This window comes from Sinocyclocheilus rhinocerous, unplaced genomic scaffold (genome assembly GCF_001515625.1).
Source record: "Sinocyclocheilus rhinocerous isolate Xijiao unplaced genomic scaffold, SAMN03320098_v1.1 scaffold1373, whole genome shotgun sequence".
In the NCBI taxonomy this organism is placed as follows: domain Eukaryota; kingdom Metazoa; phylum Chordata; class Actinopteri; order Cypriniformes; family Cyprinidae; genus Sinocyclocheilus; species Sinocyclocheilus rhinocerous.
Genome location: NW_015641107.1, coordinates 382,714 through 391,376, shown reverse-complemented (window position 1 = coordinate 391,376; position 8,663 = coordinate 382,714). Strand labels below are relative to the sequence as shown.

General features: G+C 41.0%; 1 pseudogene; it reads right to left on the bottom strand.

Moving 5' to 3' along the window:
- Positions 1–8,663, bottom strand: part of LOC107754637 (protein hinderin-like) — a 32,429-nt pseudogene that overhangs the window by 6,141 nt on the left and 17,625 nt on the right.

Sequence of the window (8,663 nt, the reverse complement as noted above, 5' to 3'; positions counted from 1 at the left end):
GTTCTACAAAGTTTGCTGCTTAAACTGTTGTGGTGTTCATTCATATTTTTTCTAGATTATTATGTAGAGTGATCAGATGCATTTTAAATAATTGCTAAAAGCTTCATTGGCCAAAAAATTAACTTTTTACAAAAAAAAGTTTTTTTGATCCTGACAAAATGACCAGCTAACGTTAATTGACTAATCATATCAGCAGCACATGTGAAAGTGTGAATGAGTACTAGTCAGGTGAAATCACTATCATAATAATTAGATTGTAAGAGCAGGCTGATTGCTATAAAAGGAGGGAAGAAGCGCTTCCAATCATTGTGTACTTGTTAGAAATGGTTACCTCCAAAGAAACACGTACAGCCATCATCGCTTTGCATCAAAATAGCCTCACATGCAGGGAAACCGCTACAAAGAATATTGCCCCTGAAAGAAGCATTTACCGGCTCATCAAGAACTTGAAGGAGAGAGGTTGGACTGCAGTGAAGAAGTCTTCAGGACGTCCCAGAGTGTCCAGCAAGCGCCAGGACCGTCTCCTCCTGAGGAGTCAGCTACGGAATCGTGTCACCACCAGTGCAGAGCTTGCTCAGGAATGGCAGCAGGTTAGTGTGAGAGCATCTGCACGCACAGTGAGGCCAAGACTTTTGGACAACGGCCTGGTGTCAAGAAGGGCAGCAAAGAGTGATAAAGAAGTGGCTCAAAGATCATTACATTGAAATTTTGGATCCGTGGCCAGGCAACTCCCCGGATCTCAATCCTATAGAGAACCTGTGGTCAGTCCTCAAAAGGCGAGTGGACAAGCAGAAGCACACAAATTGTGATCAATTCTGAGAACTAATAAGGCAAGAATGGATCGCCATCAGTCAGGATTTGGCCCAGAAGCTAATATCATTGCCAGATGCCATAGAGCGTGCCAGAGCGAATTGCAGAGGTTATGAAGAACAAGGGTCAACACTATAAATATTGACTCTTTAAAACTTATGATATGCTAAAAATAATCTACAAATACTGAAGCAGCAAACTTTGCAAAACACAAAATTTGTCATTGCCAAAACTTTTGGCCATGACTGTACTGCCAATCGAAGAAAACTACCCATCTCAGATTGAGTGAAATGTTACGATCTCTAGCAGACAGAAGATATCCATAATCATTTTCATTAACCTGAGCTTTTTTTCCCAAGGCATCTTTTTTTTTTCCACAACAAATGGCCAAGCAAGAGCAGACACTGACAAGATACGCGATACAGAACGAGATCAAACTCATATATGAGACCAAAAGATATGCTTATCATTGTTTTTCAGTATACCATAGAAGCATAATCTACAAAGAAAAATAATCTACAAATACTGAAGCAGCAAACTTTGCAAAACACAAAATTTGTCATTGCCAAAACTTTTGGCCATGACTGTACTGCCAATCGAAGAAAACTACCCATCTCAGATTGAGTGAAATGTTACGATCTCTAGCAGACAGAAGATATCCATAATCATTTTCATTAACCTGAGCTTTTTTTCCCAAGGCATCTTTTTTCCTTTAAAGGGATAGTTCACCCAAAAATGAAAATTCTGTCATCATTATTTACTCACCCTCATGTCGTTCCAAACCTGTAAGAGCTCCGTTCATCTTCGGAACACAAATTAAGACATTTTTGATTGAATCGGAGAGCTCTCTGACCCTCCCATAGACAGCAAGGGTCCTTACACGATCAAGGTCCAAAAACGTTGCAAGGAGATCGGTAAAATAATCAATGTTACATTAGGGGTTCAATCTGAATTTTACGAAGCTACTTTAAAGGGATAGTTCACCCAAAAATGAAAATTCTGTCATCATTATTTACTCACCCTCATGTCGTTCCAAACCTGTAAGAGCTCCGTTCATCTTCGGAACACAAATTAAGACATTTTTGATTGAATCGGAGAGCTCTCTGTCACCCTAGCGCCATTTTGGACAGTATCCACTGAACGTAAATTGCATATGCTGTTATGTGTCAGCTGTGCCACGCGGATATGCAGTTTACGTCATTTACGCTTTGATTTGAACGAAAACAACATATCAGCGTGGCGCAGCTGACACAAAACAGCATACGCAATTAATGGCGCTAGGGTGACGCGGAGGAGACGAATTGTTGAATAAAGTCGTTATTTTTGTTTTCTTTGCATACAAAAAGTATTCTCGTAGCTTCGTAAAATTACGGTTGAACACCTGATGTCACATGGATTATTTTACCGATGTTCTTGCTATGTTTCTGGGCCTTGATCGATCCTTGCTGTCTATGGGAGGGTCAGAGAGCTCTCAGAATTCATCAAAAATATCTTAATTTGTGTTCCGAAGATGAACAGAGGTCTTACGGGTTTGGATCAACATGAGGGTGAGTAATTAATGACAAAGTTTTTGGGTGAACTATCCCTTTAAGCAAAATCATAGTAATAAAGCGCTTGTCTACTGATTTATTGTGGGCTTGTGGGTATTGGCTTGTTCTTCGAGAGCATGTCCCTGCAGCATCAGACCCCGGGCCAGACCTGAGGTTGTTCAGGAGACAGCCTGCCGGCATTCAACCTCTGGCTTCTTAAATAAATAAAAAATAAATAAATAAAACTGTAAAATGACAAACTTCAGTGATTTCCTCAAATCAGGTTTGGTTTTGAATAATGCAAAAGTACCTTCCAGATGGTGGGCAACAATAAAATATTTATCTTCCATACATAAACTTTCCGTAGTGCTGGTTGGCGTAAACATGGTCATCTCGTTAGTTCATGTTTGGTATCAGTGTGCGAGGGAGGTTTCCCATGATGCTTTACCAACCAAGCCAAATGTGTCCTTTTAAAACTAATTATGACTTGCATGTCATATGTACACGTCATACGTATATTTGGACTGTCAACTTGATGGTCTATTCTCATCAATTATTTTAATTAACTTTTTTTCTTTATTTATAATTTTCCTACCATCAGCAATTTAACCTAGTTTAGAGAGTAGAGACTTTTCTCAGTAAATATGTGTAACTCAGTAAAATGTGTAACTAAAAATCTTTTCATTGCCTTTATCACGTATCTTTGATTTCAAAGCAGCTTGATGTCACAATGAAAGGTGAATCCGGAATGGCCACTTGAAATTCAACAGTTTGACTGTTCATTAAGAGAAACATCTCTTCCCTGGTCTTAGTTCACATTTGGCCCATCTCAACTTCCCTGGTACATATTATGCATACGCGAGTATTCAATTCCCTGTCAGTTCTGACATTCTCTTGGTATGCCACCCGCAAATTTCATAGCTGCACACAAAGCAGCCTAATTTTGCCAGCCCCTGTAAAAGTTCTGGCTCGGTAATGAAACGTCTGAGACAGAAAGGAACATATTAATGCAAAATATTCACCATAACATATAACAGAGGGGGAAAAAAGGCAATTACTTCTGAAGTCAGTACATTTTCTCCAAGAAAAAAAAAAAGAAGAAATACGGCTTACAAATGACTTACAAATAATCTGCATTTTTCAGAGATGGCACATTAAACGAGACATGCTCATGCTCTCGCTGTGGGGTTGGGCGAGGGAAAAAAGACATGCTGTCACATTAATTACCTTTCTACATTAAAAGAAAACGGTAATGAATTTCCTTCCCTATCCCAGAGTGTGTCTCGCGCTAGCGGTCAGTGATTCATTCACTGCCTCACTCTTTCTCATTAAGCTGAGGGAGGCGCGTTCTCGGCCCGGCTGGAAGACTCGGTTCAATTACACCTGCTGCTGGGCCCTGCTACGCCAGCTAATGGGACTCAGCTTGGCTCCTGTCAGCCTCAGCACTGGCCGGCAAAAATCTTCATTTAACTCATCAAACAGGCCTTGCACTGCATTCGGCCCAGACCAGCTTCCTCTTTTTTTCTCTTCCTTCACTTCTCACTTTTTCCCTGTTTTATTCAGATTCCCCGTTACATCACTGCTCCCACCCCTTCTCCTTTTTCACATTCGTGCATTAAGAAGCACTATTACAGAGGCAGGGACTCCAAGAACACAATTAATACACAAGCTTGGCCCCTACTGTGCTGTTGAGACAAAATTGCTGTCATTTCCCTCTTTTCACTCCTTCTTGAATTGAACTTGTTCAATTGTATTTACTTGTACGGGTCTTTTCTTTGAGTTTCCTGAGAGTGGCTTCTCTCAAACACACCCGCCCCCAGCCATCTTTAAATTGCAACAGCAGCCTCTCTACAAAAAGTGGTAGTTGAGTTACCGAATTTTCAAGTGGCAAAATTAAATGTTTTGCTCATCTAAAAATACAGAAAGGGTGGGTAAAAACACATTGGTTGTGTTATACAGCTGGGCAGGAACTAGACAGGCTGGGATGACTTATATGCCTGTATGAAGAAACCCATCCATGGCAGTGGAAAACATGAGTGGACCGTAGACAGCACCCTGAGGGACACCTTAACTCACCTGGAAGCCAGTGGAGTGCTGAGAAGGCCAAGAGGAGGAAGAGCAGATGTCCGGATGCTTTGTGGAACCACAGGAGAGGTGGCCATATCCTTCTTGGTAATGGAGATCTCTGCAGGGAGAAAATTAGAGATACAAATTTCCAATTAAGGAGGTAACATAAATAGCAGAAAGGTATAACATATTCAGCATAATTTCTTGTGGACATATCAAACTCAAATATGAGTGAAACCTTGTGAAAGCTTGGGTGCAGGCTGCTCAATACTTGATGTGTATTGCTGTGACTGTACGTTACTTAACGGTTGTTGAACATTTCCCTGTAAAGTGAGTGACTCTCCTTTTATTTCACTACTGAATAAAAGAGAGAGAGAGAGAGAGAGAGAGAATGAAGATATTGGTCTGCACTACTGTTTAAAAGTTTGGGGTTGCTCATCAAGGCTACATTTATTTGATACAATAAAAGTATGAAATATTTCCACAATTTAAAATAACTTTTCTATTTTAATAAATTTGTTAAAAAAAATTATTCCTGTGTTGGAATTTTCAACAGATATTACTCCAGTCTTAAGTGTTGCATGATCCTTGAGAAATCATTTTAATATGCTGATTTGGTGCTCAAGAAACATTTCTTGATGCTGAAATCAGTTGGGCTGCTTATTATTTTTTTGATAACCATACATTTTTACATTTTTTTCAGGATATTGTGATGAATAGAAAGTTCAAAAGAACAGCATTTATTTTGAATAGAAATCTTTTGTAACATTATAAATGGATTTACTGTCAGTTTTAATCAATTTAATGCACCCTTGCTAAATAAAAGTTTTAATTAAAAAAAATACTTTTATTATTTATTTTTCTTTTCTTTTCTTTCTTTTTTTTTGCCATCTCTCCAGCCATTTTCTGCATTCATTGCAATTTTGAAAACAAGCTTTACCTGTGTGTCAACTGATCCATTACAAAACCTGACTGTGGACCCTCATTAAAACTGCTATCTCCATTTAGGGGTTTCTCAAAGTCTGCTGTGGTCACTTGCTGAAGCCTTCAAAAGAGACAAATTAAAACAATGTTCATGGTTCAATTCAAGTTAGGCTGCATCAACAGTATGTGTGGCATAATGTCAATTACTACCGAACACTGCTGGACATATCCCTTGTGGTTACAGTACACTGAACTGGAAAGACTTTCTAGGTGCATGAACTTCTATTTAAGAGCTTGTAACACTCCAAAGAGAAAGGAAAACTTGAAATCACATAATATGACCCCTTTAAACAAATGGTTTGTGCCAGGCTCTTACTTGCTGTACTGAAGGTATGACTGGCGGAGCTGCTGGTTCTGGAGCAAAAGTTTCTCTTCCTGTTGAGCCAACCGAGCTCAAATTCTCTCCCTCTCCATCTCCAGCTGTTTCTTCTGCAGGAGCAGACATCGTTGTTTCTCCTCCCAGTTCTCCCGACCAGGTGGTGGCGCTAGACCAGTTCGATTAGCACCACACACGCTGTCATTAACCATTCTGTGGCACTGATTAGAGAACTTGGGTTCAGAGACTCCATGCAGCCTTAGGGCATCACAGGCTGAGGGCTCCCTGTTGGAGAAGCTGAGATCAATACATCCACCTTCAGAATTGTGATTGGTGTGCCTGTCATAGAGTTCTGGACGCTGCTGGAGGGTGCACAGAGCGGTCCCATTGAGAAAGAATGAGCGCACTCCACTGACCTGCCTGTCTCAGTTCTGCTTCCTGATGAAGGGAGGTCCAAGTAAGATCCATCTAAAGCAGTTCCTCTTCCACCCCAAGACCTCCTGGGCACCGCCTCACTGCTAGGAATCTGTGGGACAGGGCAGAGGTACAGAAAGTATACACATTAGTAATGCGCGGATGAGCTAAAACGTCACCCGAATCCGCAGCTTTAAATAAATTATCCACCCGCCAATTGCCCGCACCTATATTTTTCTCTGATTTAGATAACCGCACCCGACCCGCACTTGATCGTCACATTCAGGGTTCGTACGGTCACGCAAAACCTGGAAGTCATGGAATTTTAAAACCGCAATTTCCAGGCGTGGAAAACTTTTGGAAAAATAAATAAAACCAGAACGTTTTGGAAAAGTCATGGAAATCTATTTCACAATTCTCTGTATAATAGAATTATGTTTAATCAGGTCTTCAGGATGCAGGATTGCGCATATATCGCATTACTCTCATTAAACAGCTTTCGACTTTAAAATAAGAGAAATTGCTGCAAAACATTTATTCAATATAGTGTGTAGGTTAGATGAGTAAATAAATCCACACAAACCATGAGATCAAATCAGTCATTTGAAAACAGCGTGAGTGATTCAGCTGTACCGCGTCCTCTGTTTTTGACCTTCTCTTCACATCGGCGAATCTAGAGCTGCTGGCTGCTGCATGCTGCGATACAAGACTTTAGCTCGTGTTTCGGGACAGTTGACAATTGTCACTTGCCTAATCGGTCATTGTTGCATCGTCACAAAAATGTATTATTTTCACGTCTTTTTAAGCCATTCTGTACCCGCGCGCTCCAGAGGCGCTTTTCTGTGTAACATCCAAAGCGCGCGCTGCGGTCAAATTGAGTTTGTTGCGCTTAAGTGCTTAAAGCTTGTTCCGCTTAAGTGGCCAAATACACACAAAATGACGTCAAAATTGCCGTCCTCGCGAGTATCCTCATAAGCACTGTCGGTTTTGTGTTAAGTTAATGTAAACAATTGGAAAAGAAAACGCATGTGTATCAGTATTGGATCTGTGAAATAGGTCTTGTGACAGCAGCAGCCTAATAAAGCTGTGCCGTCTGTCATTAATGTTAATCAAACAACAAAAGACAGAGAAAATCCCTCACTGCTCTTGACTAAATAATGTTTTGTTGAATAACTTTAATATTTTAATTTACAGTTTATTCAATTTCTGTAGCCTATTTAAAACACGTTCATATTTTAGAAAATGTAGTACACTAATACATCACTAATACACATCACCTCTGACCATTTAATAATGTGGCCACAAAGGCAGGTTTTACTCAAGGGAGTCAGAGGGGTGGGCTCATCCCAAGAGGACACAACAACCCAAGGTCAATCACCAAAGAGATAAACATTCAGGACAAAGGAGAATTGTCCGCCTCTAAGGGAACAGAAATGGGCCGCTGACTAATTCAAGAGGAGGTCATGGAGCATGTAAACATACATTACTCACAGCCAAGGTTTCAGAGAGGACAAGCTCATTTCCCTTATACAAGCTTTAAGATGGAGGGTGCACAGTCTAAACTCAAACACACCATTTTTTTTAGTGTCGGTTAGTGAGTTTTCTTGTTTTGTTTTAGCTTTAATATTTTTAGTGACAGTGCTTTGAAGGGGATGAATTTACAGATGGAACTTTTCTGAGAGGGTTTTAGTGTGCTGACAGGTTAACAGCTATAGATGCTAAAGTGTCAGCATGCCAAAACCCCTCTCTGAGAGGCTGCTTCTCTAAATCCATCCCCGTTAAAAGCATCACCGCTAGAGCCATCAAAACGGCGCTTCTGTAACAAATTCACCTTCAACACATTTTAAGGCAATTACTGTTGGACTTCAAACCACTTGCTGTGAGCAACGAACCGTTATTATGAATAATCCAGAGATCTATGACAGTTTTGAGCAATAAAAGAAGGCAGATATTTAGGCTTTTTATTTGTTGAATATCTGATCGTTACTCTGTTCAGAAAGGATGGGTCACTGGTTGGCATGAACGATTTGCATGAAAGATCTGTGGTGTAGGCAGCATCACTGATTAGGAGTTCTATAGTAATCGGACTAATCGTTGCCTGGGTTGCGTACGTATGTGTGGGGCGGAGCTATCAAAATAGGGGCGAGACCCTTTTGGGGTAGGGGCGTGTTTGTTTTGGTGATTTCAAATGTCAACATAAGCTACCAGAAATTGCTTACCCCACCTTTAACCACTGATTTCTAGTCGTGTCCTCTTTTGAAAGGGCAAACAAAGTAGTTTCGCTTTCACAACGAAACACACAGCGTTACACACAGCGGGCTAGAGTGAGCGGCGGCCGGCGGATTCGACGAAGGAGCAGCCGGCGGGCTTGCGGCAACCAAATGTGACGACCCCGGGCTGGACTCCACTTCGTCCACGGTGAAAGCCGATTCGGCGATCCACGGCGAGAAGTTGATGTATTTCCTCAGCGACCAGCACGGATCAGCTTTAGGCATGACGAAGTGAATATCGTCCTCTTTTGGAAGGCCAAACAAAGTAGTTTC